The sequence below is a fragment of the Ascaphus truei genome, chromosome 1 (genome assembly GCF_040206685.1).
Source record: "Ascaphus truei isolate aAscTru1 chromosome 1, aAscTru1.hap1, whole genome shotgun sequence".
NCBI lineage: Eukaryota > Metazoa > Chordata > Amphibia > Anura > Ascaphidae > Ascaphus > Ascaphus truei.
This window is the reverse complement of record NC_134483.1, coordinates 538,114,099-538,137,591: the sequence shown is the minus strand read 5'-3', so window position 1 is coordinate 538,137,591 and position 23,493 is coordinate 538,114,099. Positions and strand designations below refer to the sequence as shown.

Here is a 23,493-nt window from a genome sequence, read left to right as displayed (position 1 = left end):
TTTTAAGGATATCCCTGCTTCAGCACAGGTGGCTTAGTCAAAGACTGAGCCACCTGTGCTGAAGCAGGGGCATCCCCAATACCTGACCTGTTGGTGGCCCTTGAGGACTAGAGTTGGTCATTCTTGCTATAAGGTTTAAATAACTTGAGTGCTTTGCACGGTTTTTGCGCGGTGATTCCGTTCTGTAGGTTGATACAACCGACGCTTTTGTACCTGTTACTTTTTTGTCGTGGGTGGCTATTCTGTTCCATACACGAGATGGTCCCAGACCAAAGTCACGTCATAAGATATCCTGGGACAAATCCTGTATAGAGTGGCCACGTTCACATTATCTGCTAAGATGGGTAACCTTGAGATCTTGTGAGAACTACAATTGTAGCTCTGATTCTAATGCCTTTTGTTGGGATACTATTTTGTATTAATTTATGTCTTTATTTATTTAGCGCCATTAATGTACATAGCGCTTCACAGCAGCAATACACGTGACAATCATAGAAATAACAAATAATACAAATAACACAAAGGGAATAAGGGCTTCAGACATAAAAGTAACATTTAGGAAAAGGAGTTCCTGCTCCGAGGAGCTTACAATCTAATTATACTATTTTATACATAGTACTGCAGTATAATTGATGCTATAAAATATTTATTTTCAGGAACAAATACTAGCCTTGCTGAGCATACCGGCTAAGGCCTTGGGCATGGTCAGCGCTTAGGCGCTGAGGCGCGCTGGTGCTTACCAGTGAGCCCCTGCAGCCGCAATGAGAGCGGCTTTAGCAGGGGCTCGCGCACGCTTCCGCAGGCGTGCGTAAGCGTGGGTCTTAGGAGAATTTTAGATTCAAGCGCTCAAGGGAGATTAGATTCAAGCGCTCAAATGAGGGCGAACCAGCTACGTGACGTCACTGGCCCGCTCCCCGACACGCCCACGGACGGCGCGCTAACCAAGGCCAGGGAAAAGCACCCGCTTTCCCTCAGCGCGTCTCCGTACGGCTGCTGCAACCCTGGACGCAGCCTAAGGCTGAGTCCATGGTGCCTTCTCCCATGCGGAGGCGCGCTGAGGCTCAGGGAAAGCGAGTGCTTTCCCTGGCCTTTGTCCGGCAACATTCCTGTTGGACTGAAATTTGGTTAGAGGAGTTGAATCTTTATGCGTCAGGAAAACCTCCCCCCTTGAGATCGCGGCCCAGCCTAACGCTTTACCGCCCTTACCACCCTACGTCCCCCTATCCTGGCCGCCTGGGCCTACCCGCATAGGATAGAGCCCAGCTGCCTAAGATTGGTGCCAGGGGTACAACGCCTGACCGCCTGCGTCGGCGCCTCCAGCCCGCACAATCCTTTTCAGGGGGACCGTTACCTGGCGGCCCATCCGCATCGGGTGGAGCCCCATTTCGGGTATTCACGGTGTCCCTACGATGACTGGCCTGACAGTTCCGCCACCCGGAGGACCCTGTAAGGCCACTTACTGGGGACTCACCCCACACCCCAAGCTGTGACCCTAAACCCTGACTGCTGATCGCTTGCAAAGGACTGCGCTGTTATAAATAAAATTGTCCATGCCCTCGCCCGACAGGGTGCTCAACTCCAGTACTCAAGCCCCCCCCTTCCCCCACGCCCAGCAACAGGACAGGTTTTCAGGATATCGCAGCTCAAGCAGAGGCTCATTCTAAGGCCGCGCTTACAGTGCTGGCGACGCGACCGATGACGTCACCCAAGTTGTGATTTGATTCTTAGCGACGCCGCTGGCGACAAGGCCAGTGACGTCACTAAAAGGGGCGGGCCGCGCAATTTGATTGGTTTAGAGACAGTCACATGTGGCGACTGTCTCTAAAAAAATCAAATGGACCCGGCTTCAAAACTTTTGATCGCTTCGTCGCCGTCGCGCTTACTATAAGCGCTTGCGACGGAGTCCGTGTATTTGATTCGGAGCGACGTCGCATCGCCATCGCCAGGCACTATAAGCGCTATAGTGGTGGCGACAGCAACACGACGTCGCGTCAAAACAAATGCAATGTTGCCGGCGCTTATAGTGGACGCGATGGCGCACTACCAAAATTCTTGCAGTCAATAGAATGTGCTTTTAAGAGAGACAGTCTCCACATGTGACTGCCTATAAGCCAATCAGGGAGCTTCCCCACCCCTCTGCCTTCCCCCGCGCTGATGTCACTGGCCTTGTAGCCAGCGACGTCTCCCGAATCTGAAATACAACGTTCGTAATGGCGACGGCGATGGGTGACGTCATCGGTCGCCGGCTGTATAAGTGCAGCCTAAGGCCGCGCGTATAGTGCCAGCGGCGGGCGACGACGACGGCGTCCAAAAACAAATGCATTGCCGCCGCCGCCGCGTGCGCTTATAGTAAGCGCGACGGCGATAATGTGACGGAGCGACCGAGCGTCGCAAATTTTGGAAGCTGGCAATATTTGATTTTTCAAGGGCTGTTGCCTCATGTGACAGCCCCTGAACCAACCAAATGCCAGAAAGCTTGCAACGCCGCCGCAAAGCGAAATATAACTTTCACAAGCGGCGATGGGTGACGTCACCCGTCCCGTCGCGGGCACTATACGCGCGGCCTCAGACTGAGGCTCTGATTGAGCCTTCTGGGTATGTATGTATGTATGTCTTTATTTACTGTATATCGGGCCATCAATGTACATAGCGCTTTACAGTAGTAATACACGTGACAATCATATAAATAACAAATAATACAAATAACTGCTAATGGGAATAAGCGCTTCAGACATAAAAGTAACATTTTGGAAAAGGAGTCACTGCTCCAAAGAGCTTACAATCTATTTGGTAGGTAGGAAGAACGTACAGAGACAGTAGGAGGGCGTTCTGGTAAGTGCGCCTGCAGGGGGCCAAGGTTTATGTATGAGGTGTAAAGTATCAGCCCAGGCGCTACTCATATGTTTCTTTGAGAAAGTGTGTCTTGCGGTGGGTCTTAAAGGTGGATAGAGTGGGTGCTAGTCGGGTACTGAGGGGCAGGGCATTCCAGAGGTGTGGGACAGTCAGTGAAAAAGGTTTAAGGCGGGAGAGGGCTTTAGATACAAAGGGGGTAGAGAGAAGACATCCTTGAGCGGAACACAAGAGTCGGGGTGGTGCATAGCGAGAAATTAGGGCTGAGATGTAAGGAGGGGCAGAAGTGTGTAAAGCTTTAAAAGTGAGGAGGAGAATTGAGTGCGAGATGCGGGATTTGATAGGAAGCCAGGGGAGGGATTTCAGCAGGGGAGGCGCAGAGACGCTGAGACAGATTTAGGAAAGAGTGATTCTGGCAGCAGCGTTTAAGATAGACTGTAGGATTCTGTGCTGAAGCAGGGACTGACTGAGCCACATGTGCTGATGCTGTGATATCCTGAAAACCTGACCTGTTGTGGGGGGGAAAGGCTTGAGCACCCCTGCTGTATAAGTTGAGCACCCCTGCTGTATAAGTTGAGCACCCCTGCTGTATAAGTTGAGCACCCCTGTTATATAAGTTGAGCACCCCTGCTATATAAGTTGAGCACCCCTGCTGTATACGTTGAGCACCCCAGCTGTATAAGTTGAGGACCCCTGCTGTATACGATGAGCACCCCTGCTGTATACGTTGAGCACCCTTGCTGTATACGTTGAGCACCCCTGCTGTATACGTTGAGCACACCTGCTGTATACGTTGAGCACCCCTGCTATATAAGTTGAGCACCCCTGCTGTATTCATTGAGCACCCCTGCTGTATACGTTGAGCACCCCTGCTGTATACGTTGAGCACCTCTGCTGTATACGTTGAGCACCCCTGCTGTATACGTTGAGCACCCCTGCTGTATAAGTTGAGCACCCCTGCTGTATACGTTGAGCACCCCTGCTGTATACGTTGAGCACCCATGCTGTATACGTTGAGCACCCCTGCTGTATACGTTGAGCACCCCTGCTGTATACGTTGAGCACCCCTGCTGTATACGTTGAGCACCCCTGCTGTATACGTTGAGCACCCCTGCTGTATACGTTGAGCACCCCTGCTGTATACGTTGAGCACCCCTGCTGTATACGTTGAGCACCCCTGCTGTATACGTTGAGCACCCCTGCTGTATACGTTGAGCACCCCTGCTGTATACGTTGAGCACCCCTGCTGTATACGTTGAGCACCCCTGCTGTATACGTTGAGCACCCCTGCTGTATACGTTGAGCACCCCTGCTGTATACGTTGAGCACCCCTGCTGTATACGTTGAGCACCCCTGCTGTATACGTTGAGCACCCCTGCTGTATACGTTGAGCACCCCTGCTGTATACGTTGAGCACCCCTGCTGTATACGTTGAGCACCCCTGCTGTATACGTTGAGCACCCCTGCTGTATACGTTGAGCACCCCTGCTGTATACGTTGAGCACCCCTGCTGTATAAGTTGAGCACCCCTGCTGTATACGTTGAGCACCCCTGCTGTATACGTTGAGCACCCCTGCTGTATACGTTGAGCACCCCTGCTGTATACGTTGAGCACCCCTGCTGTATACGTTGAGCACCCCTGCTGTATACGTTGAGCACCCCTGCTGTATACGTTGAGCACCCCTGCTGTACACGGTCGCTGTCTTTAGAAGGAAACACTCAGGATATGAAGGAAGGAAGCGTCACTGACTGGGGCTCAGATATTGTGGAAAAGGAATCTCTCAAAGTCCTAGAAATGTGTCCGACTCAAAAATAAAACAACGTGTTATTCTTTTCGCTATTTTTACATTCCTTTTGAGGCCTGAGCTACACAAATAGCTCACAGGTGCCCGGTCACAGACAGTTGTTGCTTTTAATTGTTCTTTCCATGAGCCACTGTCCCTGGGAGTCCAAACCCCACCGAACAGGTCAATGTCGCTGTCGGGATTATTTTCACGCTCGGCGCCCTTAAAAACAAATATTAATCTTCTAATTCCTTCTCTTCTGGAAGAAATCGCGCAGACTCACACTACAGTATGTGATACTGTACGGCAGCGGTGCGCAAACTGGGGGGCGCACAATTTTTTTTTGGGGGGGGGGGCGGTGGTTACAGAGGCCCCGCGCTTCCCCGAAGACATTTAAATAAAATGTCGGGGATCGCGCTGGGCCTCTGTAATTTTAATTACCTTACATTTCCTGCAACACGGCGTCAAATGACACTGCAGGGTCACCTTGCGTCGCGTTGCCATGGCAACGTGACATCACATGACCGCACGGCATCATCTGACGCCAGAGACGAGAAGGGGGGGAGGGGCATGAGCAGGGGATGAGAGATGCATGGGGGGCGCAGGGAGAAGAGTTTGCGCACCCCTGGTGTGCGGTAATGATCCTAAAGCTGCCGCAGTCCAGACTGGAGGAAGAGAGGCAGATTCTCCTTCCTACACTGGCAGAAACGGGTACAATAGGTGAGGCTTATATTCAGTGGGTACAGGACATGGATCACAGGCAGTCTAGGACATTTCGGCGCGGTCTTTTCGCCGTGAGCAAATGGCTGCCGGTGATTCACCGCGACTCACTCTGCCGCCGGAAGCTGCCGCCGCTGGCCGCTAAGGTAAGTAACCCCCTACCCTAAGCCCTTACCCTAAAAACCCCTACGTTAAAACCCCCAACTCTAATCCCTTACCCTAAGCGCTAAAACGCCTTAAATTAACCCCTAACCGCTACAACCCTTAAATTAACCCCTAACCGCTACAACCATTAAATTAACCCCTAACCGCTACAACCCTTAAATTAACCCCTAAGCGCTAAAACGCCTTAAATTAACCCCCTAAACGCTAAAACCATTAAATTAACCCCCTAAGTAGGAACTAATACATTGAGAGTTACGCATGTCCTGGGCATAGAGTTATGAGGACAGATACATGGTTACAAATACATAGTTAAGTGAGCATGGTTATACATTATATACATTATATACAAGACATTGCATGCACAGTGTATATAAACACATACACACACACACACATTATTATACATCTCTTCTCCAGGACCAATTACTACATTATAATGACCCACGGATGTTGCCTCACTGTGGACAAGCTCACCAAGTTTTAAAAACAAGCGCTGCGCTTTTAATGTACACAGGTGACTGCTCCTAATCTTATCAGACGGCAATAAAAATACTATAATTCCTGGTCTGGCTCGCGGCCCAGGAGGTTTAAGCTGAAAGCTCGGAATTTAAGAGGAGAGGGAAAATACGCGGTCGCGCTGAAGCAGCTGCGGAGAAGATTTATAATGCGGCAGTCAAGAGCTGTAGGGAGTCCAGGTAAAAAAACATAAAGGAAGCCAAAAAGTGACGCAGTGCGCTCATTTGCAGAATCACCGATCACAATAGGTACGAATAATTGCATGCAGCTTACACGCTGCGGCAGTATGGTACATATAGCAGGTTCTGAGGGACCTGTGAGACACGTACAGTCACCAGTCCTCAACGCCCCCTCCCACCCCCCGTCACCCACCAACAGGTCAGGTTTTCAGGACCCCAGTTTCAGCACAGGTGGCTCAGTCTTCTCTGATTCGGCCATCTGTGCTGAAGCTAGGATGTCCTGTAAACCAGACCTGTTGGGAGGGGGGTGGGGAGGGCGCATGATGACTGGAGTTGAGCGCCTTGCTTTATATAACTCCTGCTCAGAAGGAAACCGTAACCGTTTAAGATGCATTCAGTGCATTCCACAGACTGCATGTGTAACCAACAGGGGGCTCTCCCGAGCAGACTTGGTGAGAGCGCAAGTTTCTGCCAAGGATCAATAAGCCAAAGCGGAGACATCTTTCAGCGGTTGCAAGCTTCCACTGTGGGTTTTATTGGGATATGGGCCCTGGCCAACAGAAAGGCTGACAGGAAACGTTTAATAACAAAGAAACGGTGCTAAATGAAAACAGCATTGTGCTGCCTCCCATATCCCACATAACACCCAGCCAGGGCTACTGTGTGTGCAGAATATGGGAGAACGGGAGCAGATTGCAGGGGAGAATAGGTAAGAATTGTGGGGGTTATGGTAGACAAGAAGAAGTGATCAGAGTTAAACATGGGGACACATGCACAGACTATGGGAGACCTGATGGGGGACATTTTTATTGGGATGAGAAGATCATTTTGACCGGCTAGTAACTTGATCAGCCTCCAGTGACCACTCCGTCGGGATATTGATGTTACAGCACAGTGTACCTTTCTCAGGCATATGTAACCCTGTTTCCCCCCCTCCAATCTCATGTTGGATACCCTAGGGAAAGTGGTGTACTGGTTACGATGTCTAAGGCTGAGTCCCCGCTGGCGCTGAGTGCGCTGGTGCTCAAAGCATGCGAGCCGGGTGTCCTACGTCTGCTCGCACGCCCGCAGGGGGGGGGGGAGAGGGGGGGGCATTGCCGAATAGTTGAGCGATAGGGAAAGTTAAAAAAATGTTTTTACCTAAGCGCCGGTGAGCATGTGTGCACGCGCATACCCGCGGGCGCATCGCGTGAGCAGGGATATGTGTGTGTATGTATATATATATATATATATATATATATATATATATATATATATATATATATATATATATATATATATATATATATATATATATATATATATATATATATATATATATATATATATATATATATATATATATATATATACATATATATATACATATATACATATCCCTGCTCACGCGATGCGCCCGCGTATATATATATATATATATATATATATATATATATATATATATATATATATATATATATGCAAGTCACCTCACCAAGCACCGCCCACTCAGCGAGCTCAGCGCCAGTGGGGACTCAGCCTAAGGCTGAATCCCTGCTAGCGCTGTCGCTCAAAGCATGCGTGGCGGGTGTCCTGCGTCTGCTCGTGCGCGGGGGTGGGAGGGGGGGGGGCGGCATTGCCGAATATTGAGCGAGCGGGAAAGTATAACATTTTTATTTACCTAAGTGCATCGCGTGTGTGCACGCGCATAACCGCGTGCGCATTGTGTGAGCGGGGACTTACATATATATATATATATATGCAAGTCACCTCGCCAAGCACCGCCCGCTCAGCGCTAGCGGGGCCGCAGCCTAAGGTGGTGCAACCTGCTGGCAACAGGTGGCTCTGAGTCTCCCGCGATGACATAGGGGATATCAGGACAGGCTTTTGAGGTAGAGCTGAGTAATACTCACTAGTACAGCGCCTCCATCTCCAACAGATCCCCAGAATGGTAGGGAGGAATCTCTGCAGGAGAACTTCTCTCTTTAGCTTCTCCCTGATTGACTCCAGACTCAGGCAAGAAGTACGTTGATCCAAGGATATATTTTATTTGACCAATGCATGGCAGACTGCCCATCTCACAGCAGGTTGCCTCAACCGCACATTAGTAGGTTGTCACCGAATGAAGTCCCTGGACAATCACTCCTAGTCAGGGCCCTAGAAGTTGTCCGAGCTCTTCTCCTATCTCCTAGCGAGATAAGAGGAACGAGGAAGAGGAGCCCTGCGCAGTCTAGTTAGGGTGGACCAGTCTCTCTCAAGAGTAGGGACAACTGACTAAATTCAGGAAGTGCTATGCAGTAAGTCGTTCCAATAAGCACCACCCCTGTGTCACTGTGATTGGACACAGAGCCTGATGACACTATCTTCACTGACTCACTGCACAGCACGTGTGTGGGGAAAACCCATGATTACTCCTGGCAACCTGCCCTTACCAGGGATGATTACTGCCAGGAGGAAGGCAGACCTATAGCCCAAACCACACAGGGCTACACATATTTAAAGGGTGTATCTCCAATCTGGATCTCTCACCTGCATTGTCAGCCAGTGACGTTGCTCACACTGCTCACACTGCTAGAGAAATGTACCGGAAGGTGGGGGGGTTGGGGGAGATTCTGCAAATTCTTATTTTAAAAAGGCCTATAACTCTTAGATGACAAAAAGTAAAGGCCGGGGGAAGGGAAAAACACTGCGAAACAGGACAAGTTTCATAGTAAAATGTCTCTGAAGTTGGGAAAGTAGAACTGTCAGGGAGTGTCTGCTGGATCGGAGATTGGAGAACATGCGTGAGTTCCCTGGGTGGGAGTGTGTGCTGGATCAGAGATCGGCGAACGTGTGAGTTCCCTGGGTGGGAGTGTCTGCTGGATCAGAGATTGGAGAACATGCGTGAGTTCCCTGGGTGGGAGTGTATGCTGTATCAGAGATTGGAGAACATGCGTGAGTTCCCTGGGTGGGAGTGTATGCTGTATCAGAGATTGGAGAACATGCGTGAGTTCCCTGGGTGGGAGCGTGTCCTGGATCAGAGATCGGAGAACATGCGTGAGTACCCAGGGTGGGAGTGTGTGCTGGATCAGAGATTGGAGAACATGCGTGAGTTCCCTGGGTGGGAGTGTGTGCTGGATCAGAGATCGGAGAACATGCGTGAGTTCCCTGGGTGGGAGTGTGTGCTGGATCAGAGATCGGAGAACATGCGTGAGTTCCCTGGGTGGGAGTGTGTGCTGGATCAGAGATCGGAGAACATGCGTGAGTTCCCTGGGTGGGAGTGTGTGCTGGATCAGAGATCGGAGAACATGCGTGAGTTCCCTGGGTGGGAGTGTATGCTGGATCAGTGATCGGAGAACATGCGTGAGTTCCCTGGGTGGGAGTGTGTGCTGGATCAGAGATCGGAGAACATGCGTGAGTTCCCTGGGTGGGAGTGTGTGCTGGATCAGAGATCGGAGAACATGCGTGAGTTCCCTGGGTGGGAGTGTGTGCTGGATCAGAGATCGGAGAACATGCGTGAGTTCCCTGGGTGGGAGTGTATGCTGGATCAGTGATCGGAGAACATGCGTGAGTTCCCTGGGTGGGAGTGTGTGCTGGATCAGAGATCGGAGAACATGCGTGAGTTCCCTGGGTGGGAGTGTATGCTGGATCAGTGATCGGAGAACATGCGTGAGTTCCCTGGGCGGGAGTGTGTGCTGGATCAGAGATCGGAGAACATGCGTGAGTACCCTGGGTGGGAATGTGTGCTGGATCAGAGATCGGAGAACATGCGTGAGTTCCCTGGGTGGGAGCGTGTGCTGGATCAGAGATCGGAGAACATCGGTGAGTACTCTGGGTGGGAGTGTATGCTGAATCAGAGATCGGAGAACATGCGTGAGTTCCCTGGGTGGGAGTGTATGCTGGATCAGTGATCGGAGAACATGCGTGAGTTCCCTGGGTGGGAGTGTGTGCTGGATCAGAGATCGGAGAACATGCGTGAGTTCCCTGGGTGGGAGTGTGTGCTGGATCGGAGATTGGAGAACATGCGTGAGTTCCCTGGGTGGGAGTGTGTGCTGGATCAGAGATCGGAGAACATCTATGAGTTCCCTGGGTGAGAGTGTGTGCTGCATCGGAGATTGGAGAACATGCGTGAGTTCCCTGGGTGGGAGTGTGTGCTGGATCAGAGATCGGCGAACATGCGTGTGTTCCCTGGGTGGGAGTGTGTGCTGGATCGGAGATTGGAGAACATGCGTGAGTTCCCTGGGTGGGAGTGTGTGCTGGATCAGAGATCGGAGAACATGCGTGAGTTCCCTGGGTGGGAGTGTGTGCTGGATCAGAGATCGGAAAACATCTATGAGTTCCCTGGGTGGGAGTGTGTGCCGGAACAGAGATTGGAGAACATGCGTGAGTTCCCTGGGTGGGAGAGCTTTGACTTACTGTACTCATCAATCTTGCTTTGAGCAGTTTGCCTTGCAACATACCCAGTGCTACTTGCAGAAATGTCACCCTAGGGAGTCATGGAAACATCTCAAGGAAGAGCAGCTAAAGAGGAAATGAATCACATCTTACGCTGCCCAGTGTGTCTGACATCCTAATGCACAATGACTAAATAAATTGAATCGTCCACACTAAGACTTATTTTAGAAACAGAAGAGAGAAGAAAGACAGGACTTTTATCAGATATATGGTTTATACTGTATTACTATATAACATACCTCTATCTTTTTCAATCCTTTAGTATTTTTCATACAAAACCCCTACATATGTCTCACCATGCTCTTTATACTCCCACTGGTATGGGACCCTGAAACAGTTTCCAGTATAATATACTATCCCCAAACCGAGAGAACTGCCAAGCTGCAGGATTTACGAGGACTCAGGTCAGCCCTGGAAGTTCCAAAATCTTTCCACAACCTGCCCACCCCAATAACTACCAAGAGATTCAGCGCTTCCGTTTACCTTAATTGTTTTATTTGTTATTAACAGAGACTGTACCATAAGATTGGCATAAAACAGATGTGGTGCTGTTATTTAAAAAGGAAACTAGATCCTAACCATGGAATTACAGACCTGTAAGCCTTTCATCAATACTAGGGAAGCTACGTAAATATTTAGTAGTGGGTATGTGAGGGAGTATTATAAGAGGTAAAAAAACTCTCTCACTTTAGCAGACCAAAAGAACCACACCCTAGCTGGCAGGTCTGCTAGCTGATTGGAAAGGGGAGGTTTAAAAAGCAGACAGCAGATTTCTTCCAGGCTGTCAGTTTGCTCTCAACCTGTGAGAAACATGTTGCAGAGAGCCTGGCTGAGGGTGGAGCCTGGCTGTGGGGAGAGCCTGGCTGAGGGGGGAGCCTGGCTGGGGGGGAGCCTGGCTGAGGGGGGAGCCTGGCTGAGGGGGGAGCCTGGCTGAGGGGGGAGCCTGGCTGGGGGGGAGCCTGGCTGAGGGGAGAGCCCGGCCGAGGGGAGAGCCCGGCCGAGGGGAGAGCCCGGCCGAGGGGAGAGCCCGGCCGAGGGGGGAGCCCGGCCGAGGGGGGAGCCCGGCCGAGGGGGGAGCCCGGCCGAGGGGGGAGCCCGGCCGAGGGGGGAGCCCGGATGAGGGGAGAGCCTGAACTCCCTTTTGTATACCTGGGACTAAGTACTATTGTATGTGTAACGGGTATTCCACCCCACCCAATCGCAGATATAGTGTGGGTGCGGGGAACGTAGTGTTACCAGGTGTGGTGCTTTACCTGCTTGGCTCACAGGAGGGCTGAGCTTCCACCACGGGGAACCTGGAGCAATTATATTAAGAGTAATCCTGTACTCGGTGTAGCGCCTCCACCTGCGATGGCTCCCACCAGAGGGGGAGTGGTTCCTCGCAGGAAATATATATATATCACTCCACACGTAGGTAAAACAATGACTTTACTGGCAGGCAATCTCATACACAGGTACATATATTAACCGGTGTCCCTCCCTAGAGGCGACACTATACACGGCGTCACGCAGGATGCTACCTCCACCTCCACCTCCTCCTTCACCTCCTTCTCCTCCGTCAACTCCACCTCCACCCTACACAGTAAGAATGATATGTGTGACTGCGCAGTCGCTATGTCCCTTGTGAGTGTGATAGGCCTTGTTGGTGCACTTGTAGATTTAGAGTACCTGCCGAGGACTCCCGTGCTCGGATCTCCAACTGGCTTCACAAAGGATCCGGCGACCGAAGAACCCCTTCTCCAGGACGATACCACCAGGATAGCCTCTGCAGCCACAACGAAGAACGGCGCTCAACCTTCTGCACGGATGCGCAGCGTAACCAAAGAAGTCCTTAACTGACTCCGTGAACCAATGTGACACTCACTGTACTATAGGCCGTCCCTAAAGCACAGCAAGCTTGCATGACTTTAGGGGGAAACTCCTAGGGCCTACGGGGTCGCCTATCCTATGCAGGTAGGTCCCTGATCCCCCCTGCACCCACACTACTCGTAACGCGGGCCCTGGGCCATGGTCCCCGGACTGGTTACCGCTATGACCCCCCCAGTTGCCTCACGCTACTTGCCTCTCCTAATCCCTGCAGCAACGCACTGCAACCTGACACGATACCCTCTTGTCCGCCCTCACAGCACTGACCGCTGTGACCGGACAATAAGGCACCTCACGAACCTAAGGTCAGCGTCCCTAACCTTGGGCCGTCCCTTATCAATTACCCACTAGCCTGGTGGTGAGTTGGAACCTATCTGGGATTGGGGAACCTACCTGGTGCAGAACCTTCACTTGCTCCCTACACCCTTCCTGCTCCCTCCTAGTTCCCAGCTTCAACTCTCGTTCTGCAGCCCGCGAAAAGTATCTATTCTCCCCCTTTAGGGAGATCCTATGCCCTATTGGCTCCCTGGCATCACGTGGGGCGCGCAGAGGCTCAGGGGACTCGTAGTCCCTGCCTAGAGCCTTCCCTGGTAGTCTAGGGTTCTGCGGGCTCTCCTCGCGCTGTCCTGCGCATGCGCGATCTCTGCAGGCCGCCGGGGACTTACTGCACATGCGCGACCTGCACCAAGATGGCGGCACCCTGCTTGGGAACCGCCGGAACGGCAAAGCGCTCCCTGCACTGGCCCCCACCCTCCAGACGTGCCGGCGGGTCCAGCGAGTGACCCGCGGCAGCGGAGAAAACAGTTGAGGGGTCGCGGGACAGCAGCCACCCACGGGGGACCTGGCTACATATGTGTTGCAGACTTAAGCCATTTACTTTCATTGCTTTATTCTCTGTGCAACTACAACCAGCTTCCCTGGTAAGGGAAACAAAGCCCTTTTCATTGCAAGAAAGTGGTGTGTAAGCTCTTCTCTGGCCATACCGACAAGGCCGCTCCGTCACAGGGTAATATTCAGAAATATCTTTTGGATAAAATAATTCTTAATAATAGTTAGCACAGGTTCATAAGGGATAGGGCATGCCAAACTAACCTTATTAGTTTCTTAAAATAGGTAAGCACAAATGTAATCTAAGATAATGCCGGTGATGTGGTCTACTTATATTTTTCAAAGGTTTTTGAGTGTGTACATTATAAAGAAATTTGTTCTGAGTGAAAGTGTTTGTTCCCGGATTGAGCACTGTTTGAAGGCTGGACATCGGGGGGGGGGGGGGGGGGGGTTGTCAGGCAATATATGGAATCTTTAAGGTGGTGAGGAGGATATGAGGGGTAGAAGCTGGTGAGGAGGGGAGCATGTGGGAAGAGAAGCTGGTGAGGAGAGTATGAAGGGGAGAAGCTGGTGAGCAGGTGAGCATGTGGGAAGAGAAGCTGGTGAGGAGAGTATGAGAGGGAGAAGCTAGTGAGGAGGTGAGCATGTGGGGGAGAAGCTGGTGAGGAGGGGAGCATGTGAGGGAGAAGCTGATGAGGAGGTGAGCATGTGGGAAGAGAAGCTGGTGAGGAGGTGAGCATGTGGGGGAGAAGCTGGTGAGGAGGTGAGCATGTGGGGGAGAAGCTGGTGAGGAGAGTATGAGAGGGAGAAGCTAGTGAGGAGGTGAGCATGTGGGGGAGAAGCTGGTGAGGAGGGTATGAGGGGGAGAAGCTGCTGAGGAGGGGAGCATGAGGAATCCTGAAATATTCTCTTTATTGTGATTACTTTATTGTGCTATGAAAAGAACGCGGAATGTAATATAAATTCCCGTATTTATAGTCCCTGCACTTTATTTTCAGGACTCCTGCACCCATTATTGCAGCAATGTCACCACTTCCTTCCCATCAGACAGCTACCCGCATTACTGGGAGTGAAGGGAAACGCAGGGCTTGACCTTGTAAACTCTGATTGATGGTTTTGATAATCGGGGCTTTCATCTTTAAAGTTACAACTTGACGCCCCTGCTGGGGCTAGGGCAAGCAACTGTGCCCCAGAAACATCCGAAACTGATAACAGCCCGTGGAGTCTCCAAATTATCCCCCTGTTCTCAACTGCTTTCTGTTTGTTAAATGTGCACAAGCAGTACTAAGGCTGCGGCCTCAGTGCCTGCGTTTCACGCGCGCCTGCCAGGCTGGCGGTGCGTGCAGCCGAGTCTCCCGGTCTGCAGAGAGCTGCAGGGGGAAATACAGGGGGGCGTGACAAGGGCGCGGCCGTGACGTCACCCGGCAGGTTTGCCCTCGTTGGCTGAACCGCCGGGGGGGCGTGGCCTAGCGCTCCGTCGCGACTCCTGCTCTCAATTTTCTTGAGAGCAGGAGTTTCTGTCGGCGCAGGGAGGCGCCCCCCCCCCCCCCCTCGCAGCGGGCCCGGCCCCATTGTGGGGCGGATCTTGTCCCTCCATCGCCCGATGTGGGCACCGGGGACCTGGCCTTATCCATGGCGAGCGCGACAAAATGCCAAATACATCTCTTTCTGTCGCTCGACGGCCGGTCACGTGTGCGGTTTCGCCTAATGAAGGCGAACCAGCTCCGTGACGCACTTCCACACACCTCCGACACGCCCCCCCCCCCTCGTCGCGTCTACCTGGAGGGCATAAAATCGCTCCAGCTAGAGGGGCGCGTGAAACGCACCCTCCAAAAACAGACTCCGCAGGCTCCATAAAGTGACGTTGTGTAACTCCAGGTAAGCACCTTTCTTATTATTATAAGAAAACAAATCTGCTTGAAGATGGGTCCTTTGTGGTCCGGAAACGTAGCACTCTTTAACCACGAGTTGGCTATTAAAGTTATCTTATTAGCTACCATATTTGTCTGTCTACTTCACCGGTTAACACGGTGCCAGGCGGCATCTGTATTATTTGCTGTATAATTGAACATTTAGAAAGAAATAGCACAGAATGTTATAGGGTGAGGCTCTGGCATCAAACAACAGAACCAACGCACCGGGTTATATAGCTCCGCACACAGGCTAAGGCCCCAGTGCGTGTGCCGCGGTGCCTGGCGGCGCTCGTTCCAGCAGCAGCGCAACCTGGTGGAATCCTGGCAATGTGCGATGGTGAGGCGGGGCGGGGGGCACGTCCATTACGTCACGCGGCTGGTTCGCCTTCCTTGGCTGAACCGCCGCCGAACGTGGCCAATGCTCGACCGCCGCGCCAAAAGAAAAAAAATCTTGTCTTTTGGCCAAGACGGTCGCGCATCGCGGCTTGTACGCACACGCATACACGCCGACTGGGGCCTGCCCCATAGAGGACTGTGCCTTGTGTGCGGCGCACACGCCATAGCTCACGCAGCCGCGGCCTCCGGGGACTCCTGTCGCTCGAGCGATCTCTGCACTGTGATCCGAGGTGACGGGGAGGCGTGGCAGTGACGTCACGAGGCTGGTTTGCCCTCATTGGCTGAACCGCTCACGTGACACGGCCGTGACGCGAAAAGAAAAAATGATTGGTCTTTTCAAAAATCTGCCGCGCGGTTGCTGTTCATCGGTCGGCCGCACTATGGCCGGCCACATAGCAGTCCTGCATTTTGTTTGCGACGCTCGCGCCATCGCACGCGCTGTTGTGCTCACTATAATCGCGGCCTTAGTGTCGAAGACCGAGCCTCTGATTGAGCCACATATGCTGAAGCAGGGACTGATTGAGCCACCTGTGCTGAAGCAGGGACTGATTGAGCCACCTGTGCTGAAGCAGGGACATCCCGAACACCTGGCCTGTTGGTGGCCCTTGAGGCCTTGAACTGGCCACCCCTGCACTATCCTATCTCCACAATGAATGTATCTGTGAGTACAAACAACATGGTCCCTTGCACAAGCCGCTCCCTAGCACCCTGCAGTGTAATCACTATGCAGGGAGCTGGCACAGTGTGCGGGACACGGGTCTGATGAACAGCTGCATTGTACGATCCTGGTCCTATTTCTGGGCTGATGTTTTGCACTATAAATGCAGATGCTAACAATTGCTTTTCTGCCTAAACCTCTGAGCATAACACGTAACCCTTCTGGTATTGCACTGCCCACGAGGGCAGCGTGTTTAGAAGCTTAAAAGTAAATTGTGGAACAAAAATAATGCAGCAGCCAGTGTGATGGGCTACATCTGTGCTTTGTGTTGACAGCCATTAATTACTCTGCCTCCCTCTCTTTCTGCTGCGGGATGGGGCTCAGACACTGTTCTGCTGTAACATGCCTGCCTGAGGTGCTGTCTGATCCACCTTCTTACATCAGCTGAGTTCAGTCTTCCACTAACTCTTGTGCTGCCGGAGGCACCTGGATATGTGAGCAGTAGACTTGTGAGGCAGGGCCGTCTTAACAGTGCACTGGGCCCTGCCAACTCTCCGCTACAAGTCGTCATTTCTCTCCTTCTACCTTGTTAGCGGGAGATTTGAATGTTGAGGCGGGTGATCGGAAAATTCGTGTTAAGTTCTGGTCTGTGCATAGATTAGCATGGGGCCCCTATGCTCGTGGGGCCCCCGGGCAACTGCCCAGCGTGCCCATGCGTTAAGGCGGCACTGTTGTGAGGTCTCAAAAACTCGATGCACAACTCTCATGTGGGTCTGTTAAACCTATCAGTCATTCACCAAGGACCAATGCAGCCGCTACAACCCTGCACTGAACATGGAATAAAGCCTAAATCTAAGCATATGCCGGCACGCTCTGCTCCCCGAAGTTGACCCCGTATTGCCTTGCGTAACGCCACGCGTTGCATTCTGCTGGGTGATTTCGAGAAGCCCAACGGTGACTCGCTGCTCTGCTTCCGCAGACGTCATGGAGCTGCCCAGGCGGTGGCGACAAGCTGCTCCCCCCTTGGTGGGCGAGTGGCTCCCACCCCCCCCACCCGAGGGGGGCGAGCGGCTCCCCCCAGGGGTGGGACGGGCTCCCTCCCAAGGTGGGCAAGTGGCTCCCCCCGTTGTGAGCAAGCGGTTCCCCCCCCCCAGGGGTGAGCGAGTGGCTCCCTCCCGGGGTGGGCGAGTGGCTCCCTCCCAGGGTGGGCGAGAGGCACCTCCCATGGCGGGCGAGCTGTTATTGCACCCACGGGCAGCCCAGATCTTAGCTGTTATTGCGCCCACGGGCGCCCCAGTATTAAGCCATTATTGCACCCACGGGCGCCCCAGTATTTAGCTATTATTGCACCCACGGGCGCCACAGTATTTAGCTGTTATTGCACCCACGGGTGCCACAGTATTTAGCTGTTATTGCACCCACGGGCACCACAGTATTTTGCTGTTATTGCACCCCCGCTGGCGCCCAGATCCTGCCAAAATAGTATAGTTGGAGGGTGTGCACAGATCCTAAATATACAAACAGGAGGGATGCAAACACTGCATACACTCCCACTGGTGCACTTTTACCTGGCTTAGCGCATGATCTTGCTTTGTAACATTGTTGGAGTAAAATTAGCATTTTTATAGTTCTGACTCAAGACATTTACCAGTTCCTGCCTGTGTAACTAGTGCATTCCTGGCTCATTTACACAGCTCTGTCCCGTACACTTACATTCATTCTGAATGCTTTTTGGTTATTATCAGTGTCCGATTTCCCATTAGGTAAGGCGGCAAATCTGGGGGTGGCCAAAATTTCCGCCCCCATAAAATTTTGCCGCGCTCTCTGACCTATCAGATCTAATGGGAAGGCACTTGCCTGTGTCGGCCGCCTCTTTTCTCCAACCTCCTTTCTGCCGACCTCCTGCTCCTTTGACGCGCAGATAGCTTCGCTTGTACATAGCTCATATCTGACATTAATATTGGTGTGCTCACCTGCCAGATATGATCTTTTGGGAGTTCTCGGAAGTAGGGCTGAGAGCTTAAATTAAGTTAAATTAAGAGCAGGAAATAGGGCAAAGGGAAACCAAGTGTGAGAAGGGTTCCCTGGATTATACCAAGTAAGAGGGGCCAGAAGATGGGGTTGCTAGGCAACAGGCTGAGAAGTCATCTAGAAGTTACACAGTAACACAAACTAATACTAAACAGAAACTGCAGCCGTAGGGCCAAGGAAAAACCCATGCAGAGGACAGAGAAGCAGTGATTAAATGGTTAATACTGCCCCCAAGGTAACAGAATCAGAAGTGGAGGGGGCTCCATTTTCATCTCGATCAGTGAGAAATCAGCATTTTCATTTTGACGTACCGTTTCGAATACCAAACATTAAAGAACTAATTACAAAATAAAAGGGAATTCTTCAGGTTTCCTCACAGACACAACGTGAAGAAGAGTCACCAATGGCTTCCTGATGTCACAGGGAGGGGGTGAAAGTAACGGATTTATTCAATGTGTACAGTATTCCATACACGATATAGATACTGCTGCGGTCTTAGTAAATAAAAAAAAGTCAGGTCAAGTGAAGTACCTGGTACATCATCATTATGTACTGGCATGTCAGGTCACATGCAGGAACAGGGGTGGACAAAATTAGAAAATACTTAGGGGCCAGCAAGAATTTTTAGGAGCCCGTGTTTATCAGCGGCTCTGTCACTGTGTGTCAGTGCATGTCAGTGTGTATCTCTGACTGACCCTATGTCGCACGCTGTCATGATAATATCGAGATATTATGTATTTTAATCCATCTGGTGCTTCATGGGTTATTGGTGAAACCAATGTGGGTTTAAAAATTCAATATATTGGTTTTATGACAGGTCCGGACTTGTCATTGGTCTGTGCTTGGCTTCAAACAAAACTTAATTGGGGGGCATATCCTGGATAGACCACTAAAAGTGACACGTCTTGGTTAGAAGGTCGTAAACGCTAAGCAGAGCGGACTATACCAGCCTCAAAGCAAACTAACAGTTCGTGAATAATTAAGTAATAATCCCCGAAGAACAGGGCATTACTGGCCAATAATGCCCTGTTCTGAGGGGATTATTACTATTATAGGCTAAATGTGGGCTTATTTTTAATTTTTCATAAAAAAGATACATTTTTGTAGTCCTATTGATTTTTATCAGCATGATTGTCTACATTCTTATGCTTTTACTGCACGTTTATTAAAAGGAAATTGTACATACACACAGCCCCCTCTATACACACACACTCTACACCGCCCCCCCCCCCCCCGCCCTCTATATACACAAAAACACCAACAAAACAAAACACTGCAGTCCCCCTACACACTGTGCAGCCACCCCCTCTACACCCACAAAACACACTGCAGACACACACATCAACAAAACAAACGGCTGCCCCCTCTACATACATAAAACACACACCAGCAGCCCCCCTCTACACCCACTGCAGCCCCCATGTAAACCCACACACTGCAGACACACACACACACACATACACACACAAAACACTCTGCACCCTTCCTCCACCCACAAAACACACTGAAGACACACACACTGCAGCCCCCCCTCTACACCCACAAAACACACACTGCAGACACACACACACAAACACTCTGCACCCCTCCTCCACCCACAAAACACACACTGCAGCCCCCCCCCCCCTCTGCACCTACAAAACACACTGCAGAGACACACAAATCAACAAACAGACTCTGCCACCTCAACATCCACAAAACACACCAGCAGCCCCCTCCCTGCACCCACTGCAGCCCCCTGTAAACCGACACACTGCAGACACACACACCAACAAAACACTCTGCACCCCTCCTCCACCCACAAAACACACTGTAGACACACACTGCACCTCCCCCTCTACACCAACAAAACACACACAGCAGACACACACCAACAAGACTCTGCTGCCCCCTCTACACCCACAAAACACACACCAACAGAACACAGACACACTAATAAAACACTCTGCTGGCCCCTTTACATCCAAAAAAACACAAACCAACAGAAGACACACACACTAATAAAACATTCTGCTGTCCCCCTTTACACCCACAAAACACACACATACACACACACAAACCTTTCCCCTCACTCTCCTGTGCAGAGCTCTCTGCAGGCAGGGTGGGGGAGGAGTCAGTGCCTTGCTGCTGCCTTCTGTCCAATCACTTCCCCTGTCTAAGAGCAAATTTCACTCTTTGTAAATGAGAACTGAAAGCTGATTGGCTGAAAAACTTGGCAAGCTGCCAAAAATGCTGGGACATTACTGATTGGTTATAATTCTGGGCATTATCTAATCAGAGAGCAGGGATTTCAATAATGCCCGGAATTTACCAGCTTTAGCCTTTAATTACTGGTACATTCCAGAGAAAGGTGACCCACAGGTTATACCCTCATTGAAGGACTTTATTAAAATGAGAATATCATGTGACGTCATCTACTGTACATATATAGTCATGGCTAGACCAGACTATCTTTCTGCCTTCCTGTCACGTGTGTTCTAATAGATACAGACAGTGACAAGCTACCCTGTGGGGTTAAAAAAAACCTCCCTTCCCCCCTCACGCAGCCTCCCTGAGTGGCAGGAGAGGTGGTGACACTGGGTCTGTGTTGCAGCCAATCATGGTGCAGACCGTGTGCCCTCCCCTATTCCCCTCAACATCGCAGAAGCTCATCTCTCCTGGACCCTCACAGGTAACCAGCACCACACGGACCTGTAGCCAGGGCAAGATCTCCCAGAAGGGGGGATCTAGGGGGGAGAGCAGTGCCACACATACAAAGAGTTACAAATCTGTAATCGTGTCACAGAGCGGCCTGTAACAAGACCACACACTACATGTGTAAGAGATAATAAGGGACAGATATCCATTTGTCGCTCAAATTTAGGGGTAAGACGGTGGTGATTAGTGCCTTTGCATCTGTAGTGACCACCTCCATCTATTGATGTGACTCACGTGTGTCTCCGTATTAGAGGTGGGAAGTTATGAGTGCGGTTATATACTGAGGGAAAGTTTAAAGTCGTTTGGAAGGAGGTTTTTTTAAACTCTCTCATAAAACTGTCAGCCTCGCAGCTGATTTATGACCGGGTGGGTTTATGTGGTTTCAATGGGGGGAAAATCGTACTTATGTCTCAGCAAAGATTATGAAAATCAGATTTCAACAGAGATGTGTAAGGACCAAACATGTGATCACTCACTCCTGCTCCGGTGACCTCTTTGAAAACCTATGACATATGGTAATATATAGGGATTTCTGTTTTATATTTTATCCTGTTATTTTAAGTAACTTCCCTGTTTTTACTGTAATTGTATGTTCTTGTAATCATTTTTTTGTAATCTAAGCTCTGTATTTTTAGATATACATTAAAACATTTAATAAGTGATGCTTTGGGCTCTGAATAAACTGATTGCATGCTCTGGGGAGAGTATTTACATTTTTAGTCACATTTTGCTACAACAGATTTTTGTGCGTTAATTGCATATTTTTTTCTATCATAAACAGGGACCTGAGACCCTGGCAGAGATATTAATTTTACATATTTTTGCATTTCTTGGGTGGTGGAAGCAAATAGAAGTACAGTACCTACAAATTATTGCAATTTAGTAAGGGGTTAATATGAACTCATTGAATCTACCTTTGTCGAGGAGAAAGGTGAGTTGGCTAGAGTAGCCATGTGTATTAACCCTGGTTGCATATCTAAGTCACATGCGCAGGGGGAAAGTTTGCGCCCCCCCTGCCGTACATGATACACGCGCTCTATCCCTAAAGCACTCTGTTACACAGACGCTCCTCCCCTCTCCCCTAGTCACAGTGTGCATTGAGAGCAGGGGCGGACAGAGTACGGGAGCGCTTCCACTAAATCAACCAGTGGGTACCTGAGGTCACAGGGTGCAGGGGAAGTAAATTCTTTATTCAATATCCACCAATCACATACAGTATAATATTATGCCTTATTAAATAAAACCGTGTATATAAAGTAAGTATATAAAAGGGAATGTATTCACACATCTGTTGCTTGTGATACCGTTTTAAAGAAATGTTATTTGCTGTCAAGCTTCTGGGAGCGAGCTGTCTTTCTTAATTTATCTCAGAACCACTGACGAGATAAGGTGAGCTCCCAAAGGGGTGTCAATGTCGAGTTGTGTAAGTCTATAAACGATTTCCATAAAGAATCTCTGGGACATAACACTTGAGTCGCACCAAAGGTGTCTCCCTAAGGGAGGTTCCCCAATATGCCTTCACTGCCCCTATCCACCAAGCCAGCGGGGAAGGAGTTAAGAGCATGAGGATAAGAGCCACTTCAGACCACCTGGAGTCCAAAGCCCCTCCACCCTGCATGTCTGATAGAGGTACTGTGTGTTGCTATGCTGCTCTTTTAATTTCCACAAAGAATCTCTGGGACACCTGAGTCGCCCCAAAGTCGATAGCCGAAGGGCAGCCAAAGGGTGTCACCGTTAGCTGCTGTTTGGTAATGTTACAGCTGCAATATTTCCTCTGAAACTCACCAACCCTCTCATCCACTGACCCAATGTCTACTTACAATCTAGAGGCAGGGTAAGCTCCTTGAGGCAGGGCCTCTTCTAACAACACGTCTATCCTACCTCTCCTAACACCATTTTAATCCTGTCTGTAAATGTTACTTATGCCCATAAATCATATCCCTGATTGTCTATTAAATATTTGTAAACTGAATGTGTATAACCTCTGTTCATATAATGCATCCATTTATTATTGTAACTCTGGGCTTTTCTGTCTCTCTCTTGTATAACAAAATAATTGTATTTGGATGCAGCTTTTCTAAAACTGACTGCAAAGTATTGTGATACCCCCTTAAGTAGAGGCCTGTATTTTCTTAAAAAAATAAATGATGATGACGATGGTGATGGAGTATTGAGACATTTCCTTCTATATACATGTAATCGTAAAGACAAAAACCCTCAAGTATGTATCTACAGTATGTTTCTCATCTAGACTCCCCAACCCGGCTTCATTCTCCATTCTAAACCACCACAAGGCATTTAAACTAAGGTTTGGATTCTCCAGACAGGGGTGTGTAGTTTTGTACTCACTGATGCATTACACAAACCTAACTTATTCATGAAATATATATATATATATATATATATATATATATATATATATATATATATATATATATATATATATATATATATATATATATGTGTGTGTATTTGAG

The 23,493-nt window shown here is 50.1% G+C and overlaps 1 protein-coding gene across 16 annotated transcripts in view; it reads right to left on the bottom strand.

The window, feature by feature from the left end:
• DYSF (dysferlin) overlaps window positions 1-23,493 on the bottom strand; it is a 406,918-nt gene that overhangs the window by 316,002 nt on the left and 67,423 nt on the right. The window lies entirely within an intron of this gene.